Raw genomic sequence first — 19,278 nt, 5'->3', positions numbered from 1 at the left:
TTGATTATAAAGAAAGGTAACAAAAAGACATACCATGAACAGACAATGAGGGCGGGGTTGGAGGAGCCATATTAGGGAGACAGCACGTCGAACGGAGGACTCCAGGACGAGAACGACAAGGGGAACATCATCCAGGCAAAAGGAAGGGACTATGGGGCCACAAAACCATACCTGGTAGGAAAGAAAAAGAAAATGTTAACAGCCAAGGACATAACTACACAACAAAGTACATCAGGAAGGTAGAGGAATACAAACAATATTTAAATAGTCAAGTTATTTGTGGTCTAGAAATGTCCATGGACTCATCTCTGCAGGTGTCCAAAAACACTGTAGAAGTGCAGGATCCTCATAATTTGTTGTTTTGTCGTTATAAGACACCTTAAAAAGGCAAGAGTGAAACAAGCCATATTGAGCGTTTAAGTTGCGAAGGGCAGGTCTCATATCTAGGAACTTCTTTGGGCGATCCATTGTCACTTTAGCATAGTCCTGGGCGACAAAAAGATTAGTTCCATTCCTAGAGATTTTTCCTTTTTGCTTGGTGGCATGGAGTACTTTAAGCAGGTCAGTATATTCCAAAAAATACAAAATAACTCCTCTGGGCTTCACTAAATAAGATGAGGAACGAAGGCTTTGCCCCAAGCAATGCGCTTGTTGGATATTCAATGGTGGGTTGTCGGAAGAGCCAAGAAGAGCTGGTAAAAAAGATTGGAAAAAGGATAGACAAGACCATAAATGCGTAGGTTATTATGCCTGTTATGATTCTCCAAATTTTCCACTTGCTGATTGAGATGATCTATCTCTCTGCGCATATACAGAACCTGGTCAGTGACTGTTTGAACAGAGTCAACTCTTTGCTCTAGGTCCTAGACTTTTTGCACTGTATAAGACCAATTATCCTCAAGGCTCTGGAGACGAGAGTTGGTTTCAACCATGTAGGGCTAAAGAGCATGAATTTCTTTGAGCAGTAGCTCCATAGAGATCGAAGAGGAGGTGTGAGGAGGGGCAGGAGGGTTCGTCTTCACTCGTTTACCGGACCTAGAACTCGATGCAGCGGGTATTTTGAAACCCAGCTTGGAGTTAGAACGAGGCGTGTTTAGAGTCGAGCGCCTTACGCAAACAGGTTCAGAGACTGCATCCATCTTATTCTCTTGTAGGATACTAAAGGGGTTATGGTCCTCTAGAGACGTACAGCTGATAGGTTGAGCACCACTGTGAGTAGAGCTGGGCATTGCCATGAAAGGTAACAATATAGATATCTCCTCAATGTTACTGTAGAGCATAGTGTTCTGACCAAGCAGCTTAAATACCTAAAATGATGTCTGAGGACACATTAGGAAGGTTTTGAGGTGAAAAGCGAAAACAAAAAATTTAAGACAAGGAGCTTGTAATGCAAATATTGATAGTCAGAAGGAGAAAAGTGTGCAGAAAAAATACCAAGCAAGCCTTTTAACGTGAGGAAAAAGGTGTCCCAGGTCGTCAAACAGCGAACGAGGGGAGCGACAGAAATTCAAAATGGCGGCTGCAACTACACATTAAGCCGCGGGCCACAGACAAAGGTAGAAAAATATGTCTTTCTCTCACCCCAGTTGTCCACGAAGGCGGCGTATTGTGAGGCAGAGGTTCTGGCTCATAAGAGCTCAATTTGGGGTCTAAATTGCAGGAATAGACGCCAAGAGGATGTCCGTCACAGAGCTCCTCTGAACAGCGGCCATCTCCTTCGGCTCAGTAGCCGCGCCCCTGCACACTCTCTTTTTAAGAATAAAAGATCCCTTCGTCTCCCCGCTCATCAGTGTTGTGTACGGGGCGGGGGAACCAGCTGCACCATACTTATGTCTTGCAGGTTTTGGAGTGGTGAGGTGCTACACAGCTGACTGGCCCTCTGTGCATATTTTCCTCACTCTGGGCAGCTCACATTGCAAGGCAGATAAAAGTCGTTATGCATTCAGCCAAGCTCTGCTCAATTTGCAAACAAATAATTTGCCAGGGTCCTTCTCAGGAGGCCACTGCAGCTTTGCACCAAGAATTGCCCCTGCAAGCACTGCCAATGACAATACCAACAAAAGTGCTTACCAGACGGAAGCAAAAGAGTGGATGAAACTTGCAATGTTTATAAAGAGTGCACTGAATACGGAGCTCATGACTGCACCGCCAACTATGCCAGCATCTTAGAGGAACCGCCACACGGTTCATCAGAACACCAAAGAAGCCAGCACAGAACATGGAACTCCATTTTAAGAATAAACAACTGGTAAGTAGAATGTGATATGAAAATATACACCATTAACTCGAGACACAGTAGTTAAAGAATCCCACAACAGTATGGCATCAGTATAACATCACCTTTCCCCTCATAAAATACACAAGACAAATAATTCCCAAAAATGAAGCAAACGAAAACACCTAAACAAACTTAATATTTAAGAGACAAAATAAACATGAAAATTAGATCAATGCATGTAACAATCATTCAACCTTACAGAAATAGCTACATTATGGCTGGACCTGCTCATAAGCCCCGGGGAATACAAGCACCAGACAAACTGGTCCATGCAGAGTTGCCAGGAAACGTATCACCCATAACAGAATTGTCATTGGTCACAGAAACAGAATCTTCACTCGTATTGCCACTTGACTCACCATTAGTATCCGTATACTGTAAAGTCAAGTATGAACTGTAAATGAAGAAGTGGTAGGGAGATGTCTGACATCAGCATTAACCCACTACAAACTATCAAGATGTAAATCACCATTCAATTCAGCCACACTGTACTCATTTTTCTTTGCTTGCCAGATTTTCTTAGCTTGACCAGAAGACAATTTAACAAGACTCCTACTTTACCAACCCTTTCCTTCCAATAGCGCACCACCTTTAGACACCTTGGCCACCCCAACAGGCAACATGAAAGTAGATTCTCCCTACTTGACCCCATTAGGCTTCTTAATAAGAATCCAATCCCCAACTACAAATACAATATCCTTTGTGACATGTTTACTATCAAAATAGATTTTGACAAGTGATAGTTTATCTTTGACACGTTCTTGAATATTAAACCCATAATCAGAACCAGTTGCTGCTGCTTTAAGATCTTTAACCCAATCAGGACATAAAGCACATATGGGCATCCAAATACACAATAACCTGAAAGGAGTTTCACCAGTGGTACTATGAGGAGTCACCAAATAATTCCAGACTTTCTTTCTCAAAACCTTTTCCACCGACACACAGACCTGAGCAAAGAGCTAATTGTACATCTTCTTTTGAAAGCCTGTTCATGCGCTCAACTAAACCATTAAAAGTGGGAGAGTACAAAGCAACTCACAAATGTTTAATGGTATAACCATTAATACCATTTTTTATCTGAGATGACCTCAAATGAGTGCCAATATTAGTGACTAACTCTCTTGGAGGCTTTCAATTCCAAAACTTCTTGAAAAAAAAACAATCACAGAAGAAATTTCAGGAGAAGAAACAAACTCAAAAGAGACCAATCTTGAAAAGTAGTCCACAAGGATGAACACATACTTCTTACTTGTAGACAATAACTCAAAAGGTTCTGCAAAATCTAGAGCAACTTTCACCCAAGGCCCAAACGCCCAAGAATATGTCGATACCTCACGCTCTATTGTGCTGTAATTTGATTCAGGTTGAGTAAGTGAATGTGAAGCAAAGGCAATGATATATTTTCTGCCAATATAGCATTGGGAAAGGACAGCTCCTAACTCAAACTGACTTTCGTCCACTATCACAAAACAGGATTTACCAGCTATAAAAGTGACAAGGTTGGGGCTCAGGTAATCAAATTCTTTAACTTCAGGAAAGCTTAATTGGCACAGTCTGACCAATGAAATATCAAAGGCTGAACCACAAACACATAACCTTGTATAACGCAGGAATAATACTTGCAAACACCTAAAAAGGAGCGCAATGTATCCTTTTCTTTGGGTGGTTTGCATCTTGAATAGAGTGAGTAAGAGACATTTGGGTTTAATACCTTAATCTGAAACACAGTGATCTATATAATCAAACTGACAGGCTGAAAACTGACACTTGTCTTTTCTCAAAGTGGTACCAACATTTTTAGGAACACACAAAACTTTTCCTAAAATCAAGGTATCAGTGCTTAATTTGTACAATATGAAGTGCCAGAGCTCTTACCAGGAGGTCACTGCAGCTTGCACCACCCATCGCCCTTGTCATCGCTGCTAAACAACTACTGACCAGCTCTCTTGCATGTGAATGCGACAGTTCAGATTATTCCCGGTCCCCAAAGCTAAAGGGATGGCTGGGGAGGCAGGTATTAGTAATGTTTTATGTATATTGTTTTCCTAAACAACTGTTATACTATTTATCTCTAAATTACATGAGCAGCACCACCTCGTGGCAGACTGCCCTAAGTGTGGTCTTGACAATTAGGTGCCGTTGCTGAGCACAGGAAACCAATTAAGTGCCGGTGCTCAGCACCGGAAAGCTCCTGCCCAAATTAAGCACTGCAAGGTATGCTCCATGACAGTCCAAGCAAAAATTAGCACGTCATCTTGGAAAGCTTGCACACCCCGAATTCCCAACAAAAAAGTGTCCATACATTTTTGGAAAACAATCGTGGCAGATGCCAATCACAAAGCCGTGTGCAGAAATTTGTAAACACCAAATGGTGTAATGAAAGTGGTTAAATCTTGAGATTGAGCATCAAGATGAATCTAGTGATAGGCTGATCTGCCATCAATAAAGAAAGTAGTTTTTGACTTTTCAAGATTCGCCAATAATTCATGTACTTTGGGTAAGGGATGCAATCAATAATGATATATTTATTCAGAGTGCGCTAGTCAACTTACAAACAATTTCACCCATTTTCTTTCTCAAAATAACTACTAGACTAACCCACTAAGAGGAATTAGTATCGTGAATAACACCTTATGAGCGTAACTTATCCAATAGAGGTTTGGGTTCAGGTCTCACACTCAAACGGACAACCTTGACTTTATAGAGAACAGGGTCTGCACCTTTTTTGAGATTGATTAAAGGCTCAAATGTGGAAATATTATACATGTTTTAATTAACAATCTCTTGAAAACTCCCAATAGGCTTCCCCACTGTAAGCAAGTTATCAACCTGCGAAATGGGAAAATCAGTAACCACAACAAGATTATCAGCCCCGGGTACAAGCATGAGATCGAGTCTGGCATGGTCCTGCCAACCTGTAGGGTTTCCCCCTTTGATAGCCACATATATTTCAGCCACAGTACTCCTTTCCAAGCAAGTATCCGAATACCCCAACATATCTATGTCTCTCCAAATGCCTCAAGATGAATATCTGTTTTTTAGAGGGGTTTTATTCCACTTCTCAAAGTGAAGCAAATCTGAAATAATGGTTATGGGGGCCATGAGTCTGCCATCATAACAAGTTTATCATCCCCAATTACTACATCACACCAAGAACCTTTATTTTACTTTACAGTACAGTCATCAGAGTTGATAGTAAGCACCACTTTATACAAATCAGTGGTGCATTGATCAGACTCAGTTTTAACATTGATGGCTTTGACTGACACCCTAAAACTCTCACAAACTCTATAGAAATGGCCAAGTTTACTACATCGATTACAGCTGGACCTGACACATTGTTACCATGTACAATCTAGAGCCTCATCTAAAGCACACATAAGAGATTCCAGTATTGAGTCGCAATCAATCCTTTATCACTGGCAAAGAAAAATAGATGCAATGCCCAACAAGCGATGATCACGCTGACAGTTTTTAAAGTAAAGCCAATAGTTGTACCCAAATTGAAGATGGCCTCCAACAGTGTCAAACAACACCTCTGCCTTGCGTGATGAGATTGCACTGGGACCCAAGGAGCAACATGTTCCAGATCCTGTGCACCAAGTGCCCGATTCACAAGGGTAAAGTTAGACCAAAAGTCTAAGTTTACGATTTTCGCTATACACAAAGTTAAGTTACAAGTAGTAATTGACTAAATTCTATAGCCATGACAATGTTGATTATTGTCTCTATTGTGGAAATGTGTATTTTGACTAAATGAACTTTTTAAGTTAATTTTTGAATATGAGTATCAAGCTAAACTTTAAACTAGAGAACAAAATAAATTTAAACAAAAAACTTTTTGTATTGTGTTCACTGTTAAGAATAATATTGTCTGATTGGCATTGAAATTAAGTGTTATCGTGCTGATTGCAGAGGTCCATAAGATATTCTTTTTCCTAAATCTATTTATTTTCACACATGTTCTACAGCTACCTCACCACATTGCACACATCTGCTGCAACAGGCACCGGTGGCACTCTATCAATTTGCAAGGTGTGTGTGATGCCAGTGGTAGCTTTAGTGATGTACATGCAGTGTTCCCAGGCAGTACACATGACAGCTACGTACTCTGCAGATCACCTCTTGCCCGGCAGATGGCAGCAGGATATTTTGGCAACATGTCACTTCTGAGTAAGTACCAAGCACCACACAAGTTTGATATCTATAATTGTTTGTTTAATATACACAACTATTATGAAGCACTAAACTAATGCCACATGCATGGCCCAAAAGTACACTGAATATACAATTACATACCTCATGTACAGTACAAATGCAAGAGTGATATGTACAAATATTTCCTCTTTTTCCTCCTCAGGCGAAGGTACATGTGCACTCTTCCCACATCTCACATCATACAGGTGTGCAACCCCTGTACCTCAGCAAAGGTACATTAGGGCACACATGCGTACATGAGCAATCAGGAGCACACTTCTAGTCTTCTGAAGTCGAGATTCAGTTTTCTTGACAGTACAGGGGGGTGCAGCTGTGCTCCCCTGAAGTTGTGTGCAAGATTTTAGTAGCCTGTTGTGTCTTGCACAACATAGTAGTAAATCACGGCTTACACATACCTCTGGACCCTCGCTTAAGTCTGAATCCGGGCAATCGGGCCATTGTACAAAACAGAGGACAGTGTATGCAGGTCCATGTCCACCTTGTTGGCACTTTTTTCTCCGGGGCAACCTGTTGTGTTACAGCCTTTATGTGTTTTGTCGTCTGTTCTCAATGATGATTGATGCACCATTAACCCTCTGTCCATAAATTCCATCCTGAGACTACTTTGTAAGCCATACATAATGTATGTAAACAAGAGCAGTTGCCTAGAGTCGCATTCAGGTGTGGATATATCCATCCAGACTGTGTTCCATCTCCACTTGTAGACTCACATTGGAAAATAACTATGTTTCAATGTCAGGAAACACATATTGCACTAATGTTGAACGTGAAGGTTAGTATGTACAGAAGAGTATACTTGCCTAAATTGAGAACAATTTCAATATGTGAGTAAATTCTGGATATAACTGTGTTACTACACATAATTTTGGGCCCAAGAAACATATAATTGGTTACTGAGATACAAGAAGTACAACATCTGCACTCTTTATGTAGTCACCTGCTTTGTTATGATTTGTACACCAACTACATAATCTTTTGCCTTTTATTTCTGTAGGCCAGGCTGGCCAAGAAGACACTGGATAGGACCAGAGGCACAGTGGGACACCCTTAGCGCGTCAACTGGCACATCCTCTGGAGTCCACTAGCGAGGAGGAGGTACAATACACACCAGGCAGGGGTAGTGCACCCATCCAGACAGAGCCTAGTACAATACCATCTGCCCGGGGCAGAGTCTGACAAGACCTCCAGCTGGGAGGAAGGGAGTAGTGACTCTTCCCCTGACCACCAAGAACTGGACATTGCCCAGAGCGGGACGCATATGGACCTGCCCCGATCCATCCCTGACTCTTGAGGACCCTATTCCATCGGGCCTCAATCTGCATCCTTTGCAACTAGTCCCCTTCCAAGTGCCCGCCCGGAAGAGCTGAGGGATATCTCTGCCCCTGACACCCCACACCCCTCATGTCATACCCAAAACCCTCCATGCATCATCACTCATGGGGTTGCATCCCAGGAAGTGATGGTGGCATCTGATGGTGAGCCAAATGTGTACTCTTGGATCCTACAGGAGATCCACGATGAACTCTATAGATTCTGAGCAGCAGCTATATTTCCTGCATTAGGCCAGCGTAAAACCCAGACTACTGTCTGAGCGCCCGGGCATGTGCATTCCTTGCGAGGAATTCACATGTGCATTCAACTATACATGCGCAGTTTTCTTGAAGAAGTCGCGATGGAAGAAGACAGCAGCCCGGGGACGCCGCAGGTAAGGTAAGACGCTTTCTTATTCTTTAAATCACTTTTTTTTTAAAGTTGCCGAAAATTGTTAATAGCGTGGGTGGGAGGCGGGTGTCACGTAGTGGAGCTACGCTGAGTGTGCGGAGATTGTTTTCATCTCAGTGGCACTCCGCGTAGCCCCACTACACCCAGTATGCCTAGGCCTAGTACTTACCAGAGTTTACCATCCACTAAGTATGTGCTGTCTCACCAGATGTCACACCCGTACGTGGAGCAGAGATCGCTCGGTGCTGTGTATTTATGGCCAACGTCACAGGGCCTAAAAGGATATGAGTGTATTTAGTTTAAATTCTAGTTAACACATATAGGGCCAGATGTACGACCCTTTTTTGCGGCCGCAAACCGGAGATCCTTCCGTTTGTCACCACAAAAAAGGGTAATAACATGTACAAATGCTATTTTGCAAGCCACTGACTCGCAAAATAGCATTTGCGACTCTCGCTATTAGGAAGGGGTGTCCCTTCCTAATAGCGAGTCAACATGCTATGTACTGATGTTTTGCAGCAGCAAAACACTCGCAGTTTACCACCTACTTCAATTATATGGTAAACCACTCGCAAAGAGGAAGGCGTCCCCTAGGAACCCATTCTCCTTTGTGAGTATGTGGGAAAATATTTTTTAAGGGCAGGCAGTGGTGCCAGAGACCATTGCCTGCTCTTAAAAAAATGAAACTGAAAAGTTTAATTTTTCTTTTTTAAATGCATCCCATTTCCCTATAAAGAAAACGGGCTGTATTTAAAAAAAAGAAAAAACTGCTTTAATAAAAAAGCAGTCACAGATATGGTGGTCTGCTGACCCCAGCAGGCTACCATCCCTGTGAATGCCAGCCATTCCTAAAGGGGTAGCAATTTGCGCCTTCCTCATTAATATTAATGAGGCATGCAATTTGCGACCCCATTAGGAATCGCAAACAGTATCTGAGACACTGTTGTACATTCCAATTTGCTTGTCGCAAATTGGGAGTGGAAAATGCGATGCAATTGGGGGGCGTACATCTGGCCTGTTAGAAAGGGGGGTCTCTAGTTGGCAATGGTATACCCCTTTGTCTAAATAGGGAAACTTTCTTATAGTGAGGGAAAGGAGGATACACTCCTGAATAACCACTGCTCACCCCCTTGGTAGCTTGGCATGAGCAGACAAGCTTATCTCAGACACCACACCAGTTTCGAAAAATCCACAATACTGTAATAAAAATATGACTTTAAAATGGTAGAAGTAGCTTAGTTCAATGTAGATGGTAAAACCAACACTTTACTCTCAACGCACCTTGGATGCGTCACGCAAAACAAACAAAAGGGTCTCAGGGAAAGTAATGCTTTGGTTCCTTGCTTCGGAGGCGGTGATTCGTTGGTTCCCTAATGCAGCGCAGGATAGGTGATGCGTTGGTTCCTTACCGAAGAGGAGGTGATGCGTCGGTTTCTTACTGTGATATGGTGCGATGCGACAAGATGGCACCTCAATGCGATGCGACGATGCGGTGCGATGCGACAAAATGGCTTCTTTGATGCGATGCGACAACGCGCATGTGATGCGTGCACGCCCAATTATCTTTAGAGCCTTGACAGGCCCTGCGACACACTTCTCCCGTGATGCAACAGCACGCTTCTTCAGCGATGCGACTGCTACTGCTGCGGTGGCGACATGCTTCTCCTCATTGCGTCGAGCTTCCAGCACCCAGCGACACGCAGTCTCTCAGAGTGCCCAAACAACAGCACGCACCTCACTGCAGATAGAATTCCCAGCAAGGGAGTTCAGGGGGAGCTGGTGGTGAAGTCTTTGTGTCTCTGAGACTTCAGACAGGAGGCAAGCACAGTTCAAGCCCTTGGAGATCTTACTCAAGATGACAAAGCAAACAGCAAAGTCCTTTTCTCCTTTCCATGTCAACAAGTAACCACTGCAGGCCAACCCCAGTCAGCAAACAGCACAGGGGCAGTAATCCTCCTTCAGCTTCTCCAGTTTCTTCTTCTTTGCAAAGGTTCCTCTTGATTTCCCAGAAGTGATCTAAAGTTCTGGGGTCTTGGTCCCCCTTTTAAACACACAAATCCTTTTTCTCTGAAGGCAAAGAGTGTCTGTACCTAGTACAACCCAGTTCTGGATGCACTCTGCCAGTGCACAACTTCTTCCTTTGTCAGTGTGGGCAAGGGTCATCAGATGCACCACAGGAGGTGGAGCCAGCATTGTGGAAGTCAGGCACAGCCCTATTCAGGCCCAGGTGCTACTCCACCACTCTAAATGCAGATAGGTCTATTCAGCCTAGTGCAGACTCACCAGACTCCTGGATCCACTCCAGCCCCTCTCACTCACAAGCCAGACATAAAAAACATAAACCTAGCAAAGGCATGCAGGCTGGTTAGGCAAGAAAATACCTACTTTCTAAAAATGGTATTTGCAAACATAGAATCTAAAAATCACCCTCTCTAAAAGATGTATTTTAACATTCTGAGTTCAGGCATACTACACTTGAATTTCTACCTAGTTCACTGAGTCAGTTAGGATTATAAGATGTTATATTCAAACTGCTCATTCTGGCCTTTGGGGGCAGGTAGCCTTGCAATAGCGAAAATAAAATTGGCTGTAATTTACTATCAGGACATGCCATATGCATCAGGGCATGTCCTATCTTTTCATACAATGCACCCTGCCCATGGGGGTACCTTGGACACACCTTAGGGGTGACTAACCTGTAGAAAAAGGAAGGTTTAGGGAATGGCAAGATGGTGCACTTGCCAAGTCGACAGGGCAGTTCCAGACTGCACAGAGGTTCTGCAATGGCAGGCCTGAGCCACACTTTACAAGCTGCTTCTGTGGGTGGAACACTCAGTGCTGCAAGCCCACCAGCAGCATTTGATTTACAGGCCCTGGGCACACATGGTGCACTGTACTAGGGTCTGACAAGTAACTCAAATAAGCCAATCATGGAGTCACTAATCCATTTCAGCAATTTACAATAGAGAGCATATGCACTTTAGCACTGATCAGCAGTGGTAAATTGCTGATCATTATTATTTACACAAACCTGAAGTACTTCCATAGGTATATTTGTAGTATATTGTACACATTTAGCGTTTTAAGTCATTGTTTAAATCATCACATTTTACCTGGCACAACATTAAGGTCATCCGTCACAGGCAGCCCCTATGAGCAGCTGGGGGTGAATGGTGGAGAGAATGTCCCTCTCTAGTGCAGTGAGATGGAGACGAGGCCCAGTTTGTCCACCAGGGAAAACGCTGGCTGCCTCTATCCTGGTGAGCTCCTTCACCTGCCTCTTTTAATCCATTCACTTCTTTTGCATGTCAATGATGCACCAGACTCCCTCAATCAATGCCGTAACTTCAATCACCAACTGCTGCCATGGGGCTGCCTTCTGTGTTGCGCTGGTGTAGTATGGTGGTAGACCGTGTAACTTGTTGTGGTTCTTCACTACAAATAACACTATTAACTGTGTCTCCTCATCTGTGTAGTTCCTCTTCCTTTGCAGTGGTAGCATGGTTTCAAGGTGCAGAGCAGGCAGGTGCAGTGTCGGTGTGGAACAAGAAAAAGCTTGAATGTGTGCTGCTTTAATGTGATTTATAGTGCAGGGGCTGCAGGTGGCATTTATTGTGTATAGGTGTGTGTTATTATAGCCTTATAGCCCGCCGTAGAGGGCTATACCGGCTATTAAAGGCGTTAAAGGCCCCGAGCCGAAGGCGATGGCCTTTAACAAGGGAGAGGGACTTTAATAGCGGTATAGCCCATCTACGAAGGGCTATAAGGCTATTAGAACATTCTTCCACTAGAGGACAGAACGTTCTAACAAAAAAAGTAAAGCCTTTTGGGAGCGTGAGGGGTTTGGAATTCCCTCAGGTTCCCTGAAGCCTTTGTTCACAGCCAGAGCTGTGAACAAAGAAACATTGGAATGTTGGAGCTCCAGGCTTATACCAGCCATTATAAGCCCAGAGCAATCCATTGTTTTCAATGGAGCTCCCAACATTCCAATGTTCTAATAATTACTCCACCCTGAGTGTGGAAATTCTGCCCCAAATGCAGAGATTCTGCCCCAACTGTGGAGCTTCTGCCCTGAGTGTAGAAACTCCACCCCAACTGCAAACGTAAAGATAATACTCGTAACTTGCCTTTGTAATTTCCGGAAAATGTGAACTTAGGCTTTTGGTCTAAGTTTACCTTTGTAAAAAAGGCCCCAAGAGTGCAAAGAGATACGTGCGTGTAGTAGTGCGAGGGACACCATGCACAGTAGACTGCAACAGTTGGAAACAAGCTGCATTATGAGCAAATGGAGACAGCGCGAGAAGCCCCACCCATAGAAGACCACAGCAGACAGCCCCAAAAGGCTGCAGTTCTCCAACATGGCCACCGGGGAGGCTCCAGAAGAAAACAGAAAGGCTCCTCCCAATGGATGATCGCTGCAAAGCAAAATAGCGTCCCAGCAAGGCACTCAAGCAGGCTAAGGAAATCCAAAATAAAGAGAATGTCAGTGGGATCCAGCAGAAGAAACAGGGCCTCATCACCATCATACTATTGCATAGACAGAAACAAAACACGAGTGGATGAAACTGGCAATGATTATTAAAAGTGCACAAAATATGGAGCTCACGTATACACCACCAGCTTCACCAGTGTCTCAAAGGAACTGCTACACAGTTCAATAGAACACCAACAAAGCCAGCACAGAACATGGAACTCAAGTTTAAGGATAAACAACTATGAAGTACAATGTGATCTGAATATATTTAACATTGACTTGTAACACAGTAGTTCCACAATGCCACAAGAGCATGACATTAGTATAATGCATTGCAAAAAAGGGTGGTGTGGAGTGCAAAAAACGATGGATTTAGGCCCAGATCCTTGTACTGGGGTGAATGTATGACATTGTTCTACATTCTGTCCATCAACTGTGTTTTTTGCAATTTTCACCCCGAGTGTGCTGGGTATACTCAGACGTGAGTCCCAGGCTCTCCACACCACTGGAGTCAAGCTATCCAGGCTGATGAAGGCTGATAGCCAGAAACTGGTCCTTGGATGCTTGATTCCGGTCTGGGAAAGACATGGCTTGGTAGTTCGGACTGGACTGTTCCCATGAGGCACAGGGTCAGAGCTGATTTGCATATAGCCAGTGTCTAACCCAGGGTGGTGTGGAGTGCAAAAAAGCGATGGATTTAGGCCCAGATCCTTGTACTGGGGTGAATGTATGACATTGTTCTACATTCTGTCCATCAACTGTGTTTTTTGCAATTAGTATAATGCATGGCATTACATTCCTCTAAATGTGATAATTCAGACTATTTCAGGCCACCCAAAGCTATCACACTGGTCCTAGTGGCAGTTTCTTTTTATGTATCTTATATTATTAAACACTGTTGCTGTGCTCGTCTCAAAATTAGACAGTGTCACCATGTGGCTGACTGTCATCAGAGCTAGGGTTATAAATGAAATGCCGGTGCTGAGCACCGGAAACCACTGGCTCAAATTAAGCACTGAGTACGGCTTTCATCTAGATTGAAGACGTGCTAAGTCCTCCTGGTTTGGAGGAAAGTTGAGCTGGGCCGTGGTGTGTGCAGATTGCATTCCTGAAGCGAAAGCCTCTGCTCCCTGACATGTGAGTGCCCCTGGGCGGTATAATTTTTTATGTGCTTTGCTGATCAATAAATATTTCCATTTGATTGCAGGCTGTGTGGAGGCAGGTGTGCCCATAGGGATATAAATACTGCATAACCCTTATTAGCTAAGCAATCTGTTGGATATGTTTCTATTCGGCAATTTCTAAGGCATTCTTGTGTATTTAAGGTCCCACAGCCTGTCTGTGGTTGTTCTGCTTGTTACAGTTTTTTCAATATAGAAGGCTAGGGGCATGCTAAGAAGAAGCATCTCTCCTCAGCTTCCTCAGATAACAAGGCAGGTCATCCCAAAAGGTAACATCAAGGGGTCCTCCTTCTTTATCAACTTGGAGCCCTGCTTTCATATCAGCTTAAGAAGTCCAAGACAAGAAAGAGGCAACAATCTCTAAATCCCTGGCAGCAAGGGCTCTTAACAGTGACACAAATCCTATGGATGCTAAATTTAGCAGCCATACACTGGTGGATCATATTTCTGCATCAAAATCAGACAATCCTAGAACATCAACTTCTGACAAATATGCTGGGAGGAAAGAGATTCCTCCGTTAACGGATCACATCAGAGACTACTTGGGATTTGCTCCATCTCCTTCAACTGAGGGCAGGGAAGGCCTGTTTCCTCAGTTTGAAAGGACTCCATATGTGGCATTACCACGCTAAAAGAAAATGAAGGGCTCGATTTTCAGAGAGTGGAAGGATGTAGAGCACTCCAGCATCCACAGAACTCTACAGAAGATGTTCTCTCTGGAAAGTTTGGAGGTAAGGTTATTCCACTTAAGCTGAGAATCAATGCAATTTTGAGTCTTTGAATGGACAAAAAGACTGTTGACCTGGAAGATTGCTTACCTACGGACCCAGTTAACAAGAAGGTGAAGAGTGATTCAAAAAGCCCTTTGCTGTAAATAATCGGCTTTTCCCAGCTATTACCTCGTCAGCTTCTGCTGCTCAGTCACTGTTGATAGATTTTCAGAGTTTGAAAGTAGTGATCCAGGAGGGTACAGATTGTTCTGATCTCCTGGTGCAAAGGAAGCAAGGAGCAAAAACGTTGTCTGATATCTTTTGCAACATATTAAGACAACAGCTGGGTCTTTAGGGACCTCTGTGTTGGCTAGAAGAAATCTATGGATGAGGGAGTGAAAGGCAGACTTGTCAGCTTTGTTGAAGATTCCCTTTGTTGGCAGTAAGTGGAGACCTACTGCATGCTATGATTACCAATGGATTCAGTGATAGAAGGCATACCTTAGCGCAAGTCCTGGTTTTCTTTTTAGTCCTGGGCCATGACTCCTACGATACAACCAGGAGGGGCTCAGAGACCCAGCCAAAGGGCTCCAAGCAGAAGTCTGGAAAATTATCGATTTTTGTTCTGACCCGATGGGATAGGAGGAAGGATCAAGAATTTTCTTGCAATTTGGCTAAACAGTGTCAACGATCATTGGGTTTTGAGAACTATCAAGAAAGCCTAACTTAATGACTTTGTACCCTGTCCTCCAGATTCTGGAGCCACCCTTACCACCATTCATAGGGATCCAGTGAAGCATCAAGCCCTCTTGGAACGGATCCAGTCTTTATAGAGCAAGGAAACAATAGTTCTAGGTCAAAAAGGATAGTATTTGATTCCATTCTTGGTTCCGAAAGCCTCTGGATCCTTCAGACCAGTACTAGGTCTAATACGGGTAACTTATTGGGTAGAGACAATTCATTGCAGATGGTGACAATGCAGAAGACAATTCAGTTGAATTTCAAAGGGCACTTTTGCTCCATGTTCGGTGTGCAGGCTGGCTATCTGATAACTCTATCTACACAAAGCAACACAAGTATTTGTGGTTTGCAATACACAATCTTCATTTCCAGTTCAAGGTTCTCCCTTTCAGGCTAAAGTTAACCTGAGGGTCCTGGTGCCATTGGAAGCAATCTTCAGTCACTCTCACTTGGACGACTGGGTGATTCATTCCACTTCAAGGATTCAGATCGAACCTCACACAGAGAGAGTTCTTTTGGTTTTAAGAGACCGTGGGTGTTTTGTGAACCAGAGACATCTCAGCTGGATCTCTCGCAGCACCAAGTGTTCATAGGAGAAAGGTTTCATTACCATTTGAGATTTATGATTCTCTCATTTAAGAGAGTGCGCCCAACCACACTCGTATAACAAGGCTTCTCTCTCACTCTTTCACTGCTGCAAATTACGGTGCGAAGAGGTAATGCTTCAATTACGTACCAATAATTGCATTACTCCGAGGCCTTCTTTCTAGATATGTTTTCTCCAAACTAACTCAATATGTTGTTTTATTTGCTTTTTTCAAAAACAGGATACGTATGCTGATGGGTTATATCTGTCGGAGGCAGGACTGCCATGTAACATAATGAATTCAAGCATATGACTAAGACTGGGGGCATATTTACAAGCCCCTATCGCCATCACTACGTCAGTTTTAGTGACGTTGTGATGGCAATAGGGGCCTCTCCTTATTTACAAGCCAGTGCTAAGCCATTTAATGTGGCTTACCGCTGCATTGTAAATAAGGCACTATTTCATGCTGTATTTAGCTTGAAAGGGGAGGGCAATGGGTGTTCCACCCCAACACCAATTGATTTTGGCACTGCCTCCTATTTACAAAGGCAGCGTAAATAGGATGCAGCGCCAAAATTAAGACCAGGGAAAAACTGGTCTTAAACAGGCGAAACGTGGAGAAGTGCTTTATTTCTCCTCGATGTTGCTGTCTCCATTTGTGCTGCCTTGTGCAGCACACATAGAAACTGCAAAATGACTATGATTGTTTATGTGCCGAAAGGTCTTTAAATGGTGTTTTGTCACTTCTATTTGTGCTGCTTAATACAGCACACATAGAAGTTTCAAAATGTCTTTTTTTTTAAAGATTGTTTATTTGCTTGAATGGTCACCTTGCTGCACATAAACAATCAATAGCCTTTTGCTGTTTCTATGTGTGCTGCACAAAGCAGCACGCATGGAAACAGCAAAAACAAGGAGAAATAAAGCATTTCTCCTCGTTTCGCCAAGTTTTCCCTGGTCTTAATTTTGGCACTGCCTCCTATTTACGCTGCTCTTGTAAATAGGGGGCAGCGCCAAAATCAATGGGTGTTGCTGTGGAGCACCCACTGCAACATCCATTGCCCTCCCCTTTCACGCTATGTACCCTGTGAAAGGGTACCTTATTTGCAAGGCAGTGAGAAGCCATGTTAAGTGGCTTAATGCTGCCTTGTAAATAAGGTGAAGCATATATCGCCCCAGGAACGTCACTACAAGTGACGTTCCTGTGGTGATAGGGGCTTGTAAATATGCCCTTTTAATCGTAGAGACCTTATTTTGTGGTGTAACCCTTTCAAGCATAAAACAACAACTTTATAGGAAAGTAATTGACTCCATTTTACATCGAGGCCTCATAGCTACATATGTGGTTTCTCTGCTAAAATGTGAATCAAAGGTTTCTTGTCAAAGCATGATGTTTGTATATAAAATTACAAAGGACCATCAAATCTCCCTACCACCATTTGATTTCCCTTCAAGGCAATCCTTTCACATGGTCTCAGTGTTCATGAAATTGAAGTCTTTCATCCTTCTTTTACAGTTTTCAAGTATCCATTGTAATAAATGCTATCCACAGTGGCCTATAATTCCATGTGGAGGCTGCTGCTTCACAGTCATTCATATGGCTACATCCTTATGAAAAGACCAGAGGCCAACATCGCTGTCCAGATCAGGTGGCTTACATTCATATATAAGGCACCGATGCCAGACTGCTGGGGCACTTCATTTATTTTTCTTAGATCAAATCCATTTTTTCTGATGCGCAATGTGGAATAGTGAACGGGTAAAAATCGCCTTCAAGGGATTTATTTGGAAAACTCTGTTCTATTGCTTTTGATATATATATTTTTAACTGATAGAATTCTTGATAAACTCACCAGAGAAATATTATTCAAACGTCTTTTATCTTAGAAATATTAGTGTTCCTTTTGAGGACATATAAACCAATGAACCAATCACAAAACAATAAATATTCAAAACATGGGTATATATAGAAAAAAGTTTTATCTTTTGGAATTAATCAAGGGAACTACACAGTTATACAAACAATGTAACAAGAGGAAAATAAAGACAAATTGTATAAATCCCTTGTAGACGCTTGTTACCCGTTTGATTTGCCCAAGCCCTCAAGGGTAGATTGGGTTTCCCATTACAATCAATGTGGAATAAAGCAAACACATTTTAGATTTCACCAAAGTCATCTTGGTAGAAGAATAAACTTTATTAAATGAAACTAAGCATCCTGATTTTTCAATATGTTCAATGTTTTTGCTGCATGCTTGATAAATGAATTAACCCCTTCAGTGCTGCGCAAATTCCTCTGCGGTGCTGAAGGTTCTAAAGAACCTATGGACTCATGACGGAACGGTTCCGTCATGAGCACACAGGCCAACCGACGCTCATGACGGAACCGTTCCGCCATGAGCACCGAAGGGGTTAAACAAACTTACATTGCCTCAAACCTCATTACATCTACAGAATTCAAAATTGAAGAACTACATGCTCCATTTCTGATTCATTAGATATAGCAAATACTGCAAAAATCAGTTTGCTTCATTCTTTTAGGTGTGGTACCAGGATATTAAGGTGATAATATCATCTGACATACATTTTGGAAAACGTTTGCTTTGTGTGTGTGTTGCTTTTCTGGGATTTACTCTTCAAAACAATTCACAATTTTTTTTGAATAGGAACCCAAAGTAAGGGTAAGCTGTGCAATGCGCTGCCTTGTGTTACTTTGCGTCAAGGGGGAGTTACATGGGTGGTCCACCTGTGTTCCCATGCAACTACCCATGGGTTTTGGTGAAAGTCCCTAACTACAAAGCATCCTAGAAAGGGATCTGTACCAAAATCCTATGCCTTCTCAAGGCAAGCGCAACAGGGAGAAATGTTTTCATTAGTCATCGATTTTCCCATTTTGCATGTACTCTGCATTTTACAGCACACATACAAAGTGGGAAAAGCTTTAAAGCACATGTTTTGTACTGGAAGCGGCCCAATCCAGTACAAAAACGATGCTTCAGGCAACTCAAACACCCTTGCTGTATGATGCAAGGGTGTCTGCGTTGATGCATGGCTGACTAAAGTGCGCCAAAGAGAGAGAGGAGAACAACACCACGCCCTAGAAGATACGATGCTGTTCTGCTCCCTCCCTTTCACGCAATACAGTGCAGCAACTTTACTTGCTACACTGCCTTGTGTTATTTCTTGGTAAATCTGGGCTGTTGTTAACAAAATTATCACCCCATTGGAGGTAATAGAATCCTACACTGGATGCGATTACATATTTGTTATTTATATTTAGGACATACATTTTTCTAGGCAATAATTTTGTGGAGTATTTTTTACATATAACCTTCTTTGGCCTGGTGCAAAACCTGATATGA

The sequence above is a fragment of the Lissotriton vulgaris genome, chromosome 3_1 (genome assembly GCF_964263255.1).
Source record: "Lissotriton vulgaris chromosome 3_1, aLisVul1.2, whole genome shotgun sequence".
NCBI classification, from domain to species: domain Eukaryota; kingdom Metazoa; phylum Chordata; class Amphibia; order Caudata; family Salamandridae; genus Lissotriton; species Lissotriton vulgaris.
Note: the sequence above shows the minus strand (reverse complement) of the source record.